This window comes from Adiantum capillus-veneris, chromosome 14, assembly GCF_014529385.1.
Source record: "Adiantum capillus-veneris isolate H3 chromosome 14, ASM1452938v2, whole genome shotgun sequence".
Taxonomy (NCBI): domain Eukaryota; kingdom Viridiplantae; phylum Streptophyta; class Polypodiopsida; order Polypodiales; family Pteridaceae; genus Adiantum; species Adiantum capillus-veneris.
In genome coordinates this window covers 70250567-70254401 of record NC_140944.1, presented here as the reverse complement: position 1 = coordinate 70254401, position 3835 = coordinate 70250567, and the positions used below count along the sequence as shown (strand labels likewise).

At 41.5% G+C, this 3835-nt stretch overlaps 1 pseudogene; it reads left to right on the top strand.

The window, feature by feature from the left end:
- Positions 1 to 1548: 1548 nt before the first annotated feature.
- Positions 1549 to 2672, top strand: LOC147442587 (uncharacterized; annotated as a pseudogene).
- The last annotated feature ends 1163 nt before the right edge of the window (positions 2673 to 3835 follow it).

Sequence of the window (3835 nt, the reverse complement as noted above, 5' to 3'; positions counted from 1 at the left end):
CAAGGAAAGGTGTTTCTTCACGGCTAACCAGATATGTGCAACATGCTGTGCCAAGGAAGCACTGAGATGTTTTGATGCAAAGGAAAGGCCTTTCTTCAAATGCGGTTACCTATCCAGTCAGGCATTGTGAGGGGGCTGTTGGAGAAACATGTTGTGCGTTGCAATGTGCTGGTTGATATGTACGCCAAATGTGGTGCCCTTATGAAAGCGCAAAAGATTTTCTTGATGGGTTTTTTATCTGAAATGTCATCTCTTGGGACATGTTGATTATACGATATGCCTAACTTGGCTGTGGCAAGGATGACATCCCCTAGAGTGAGTTGGTTGCAGGATATGCTTAACAGTGTTTTGATCTATATGTTTGCCAAATGTGGTGCCCTCATGAAACTACAAAAAGTTTTGGATAAGCTTTTACTACATATTGTCGCCTTTTGGAGCATGTTGATTGCTAGATACGAGCAACATGATTGTGGCAAGGCAGCTCTTGGCTATTTTAACCACATGAAAAGTGAGGGTTTCTTACTAGACAGTTTCTTGGACGTGAGGATGCTTTGAAATGTTTTGCCTAGATGCAATACAACCTGGGCATGTTCTTGATGACCATTTACCCTGAAATGTTGCTTGTAGGACACATTGAGTGATGGAATGGTGTCTCTTGGAATGCCTTGGTTGTGGGATATACACCACAGAATAGGGCCAGAGAGTAGGTTGTTTTCAGCTTCCTATCCAGAATGTGGACTCTTGAAAGGCAATGACTGCAAGATTTGGTCCACAAGAAAAAGCTCTAGTATGTGTTCAACAAATGCGAAGCGAGGGCCTCTCTCCAAATGTAATCACCTAGGCCAGCATCTTGAAGGCATGTGGCTCTACACAAGATATTGATATGGGCACAAAAATTAACAATTATATTGTTAGTCGGAGACTATATGTATGCCAAATGTGGTGCGCTTGAGAAAGCACAAAAAGGGCTTGAGGAGGTTTCTGTCCAGAATGTCACCTCTTAGAATACATTAATTGCAGGATGTATGCAACAAGAGCAGGGCTTGAAAGCTCTGGGATGTTTCAGCAGATGCAAAGCAAGTGTATCTCTCCAAATTCAATCACCTATACTCTCATCTTGAAGGCATGTGGCTCTACACAAGTTCTCAAGGAGCTTCCTGTCCAGAGTGTGGACCCTTGGAATGCACTGACTGCAAGATTTTCCCCATAGGGCAGGGCCAGAAAACAAGGGCCTCTCTCTAGAACTAATCATCTACGCATGCTTGAAGGCATGTTGCTCTATGCAAGATGCTGAGTTTTTCAAACAGGAGGATTGATTATGTCGTTCAATATAGCTTTTGTGCTTTTTGATGATGCCACATCATCGTCCTCTGGTTCTGTTTTTAGCCTATGGCTACCTCCACCCTATGTCAGTCTCCCAACTTGGGTTACATTTCTTCATCATGAATCTAGAAGTAACACACCCAACTTTGGTTGTTCCTCCATTAGAGGAAGTTTCGGCAACCTCGTACCTCTATCAGTTGTATACACCTGCTCAATTGATCTTCAATGGAGAACCTGCAAGATTTGTGTCCCATGGTAATTATAGTCAACCCTGAGCTCATACAAAGCCACACCCAAAAGGAACCTTGGAAGTCTCTTTCTTCTAATGTAAATCAGGTTAGTTTTGATTGCCCAAGAACATCAATATATTTGCAAGAGCCCCACCCACCTTGGAATTGGGCGGAAAATCACACAAAAAGGTCAATTTTCTCACATGCATTTGTGATTTGTTGATTTATCGGCTCTAGATCGACATGTATTGTTGCGACTAAAATGATGCATGCTTCCCTTGCACTTCCTTGCCAACAGATGGAAGTGGCTGAGTGTCATTTCCACTCCTTCTTGGCCCTGGTAATAGCTTGGATCAACCAAGGCTCCTGAATGAGCTTTAGAGTCAGTTTCCGAGCTATATAGATGAACGTGACCACTCAGCTAGAGAAGCACTTCAGAAGTTCATATTACAAAATGGTCTGGCAACAAATATCATATTGGCAAATTTTTTGATTTGCATGCATGCATCCTTTGGGAATCTTGCCCAAGCTAATTAATTTTTTGGAATTTTAACCTGTTGCTTCTACCTAGGATGCCATTATTTCAGCCCATGCCAGACTCGGTGAAAAGGACCAAGCTATGCTCTTTATCATGAGATGCTCAACTCAGGAGTATTGGCCGATGGTCTTTATATGTAACAGTTCTTAGTGCATGCTCTGCTGTTGGAATCCCTTTAGAGACTGACATGCAGGTGCATGCTCATACTCTCACGAATGGTGAGTCAAATATTGTTGGCGGTACGTTGTCGACATGTATCTGAAGGCCCAGAAGCTTGATATTGCCCAAGTGTTGTTTGAAAGATTGCCACACAAAAGTGTTGTAACATGGACTTACATATCATGATCAAGTAGAGAAAGCACTTTATTGTGCAAAGAAAATGGAGTGGGAGGGTCTTCAACCGAACGAAGTCAACTTCACTGCACTTCTCAAAGCATGCTCTAGCATTGCAATTGAAGAGCAGGGCAAATGGGTACATGACCAAGTTATTGAAAGGGCCTAGATATCGACCCATTTATTGGAAAGTGACTACCTCACAAAGCTTAAGCCTGCATCATAGTGTTCATTATGACAATAGATAAATGCATGTTGAAACAAAATGGTACGTAAAATATTATGAATTCTATATTCATTACTAACGACATAGTGAAATGAATGCACTAAAAATTGCACGCTGCCAATGGCATGTTCCCTCGTAATATAAAAATTGGGGATAACTGTGCAAACTCCCCCATGCAAGGAGACTTGCATGTTTTTTTTTTTCGAACATAAAAAAGGAACACCACTTAAAAGTCAATATATTTCAAATGATCCATATCCTCACTTTGTATAAATTCTAACCCTTCTTATGGTTGTTTTGCGAGGTACTAGCTCAAAATTGGGACATCACGATCGTAATATACTAGAGACGGTGCCAATTAAGAAACAAGAAAAGTTGTTTTGATGAAAGGTATCTAGCTCGCTCTCTCTCTCTCTCTCTCTCTCTCTCTCTCTCTCTCTCCCCCTCTCCCCATTTTCTTCTCTAGAGATATATGCTCTTGTTGAATCTTCAAATGGCACAACCATACTTACACAAATGACAAGAATGCACATAGTAGATAGAGATTGAATCAAAGAATTAATATAATCTAAAAGCTAAAGACATATTTAAACATATCAAAATTGGGACATGAAGATCATGACGTAAACACAAAATTATGTCAATCTCTCTCTCTCTCTCTCTCTTCAAGCTTTTCTCTTCTAGGTTCTTGTTTTCTCTTATCCTTAGACTCACTTCAATTCAAATACAAATGCGGCTGACGAAGCACTCTAGTTTTTTTTTTGGGTAAATATGGAGACCTCAAAGCGAGGAAAACACACGAAAAGAAAGGGATACAAAGCACGGAGCACGATGAGGCTCCGAAAGCTCAAAGTAAATCTTGTAGATATCAAGAGCGATGTCTCCATCGTCATCGGCAAAACGCAACGCTTGACCAAGAGATAATTTGACATAGGGAAAGCGGTCAACAGAAGTGCCTTGGAACATTAAGGAGTTCCTATGGTGCCAGATGGCCCACGTAGTCCAAAATCTAACCCAGGTAAAGAACACGCAAACCGAGATTGCGGTGACTGGAGCACCCCAAAAAGCCAAAAGCGTCTGTGAAAAGAGCCGTAAGAAAAACACAGTCGACACTTGCCGAATGAAGGCTCTAGAGTGACAAACAACGCCACAGCAAGTGTGGTATAGTCTTCTCAGCTTCAAGGC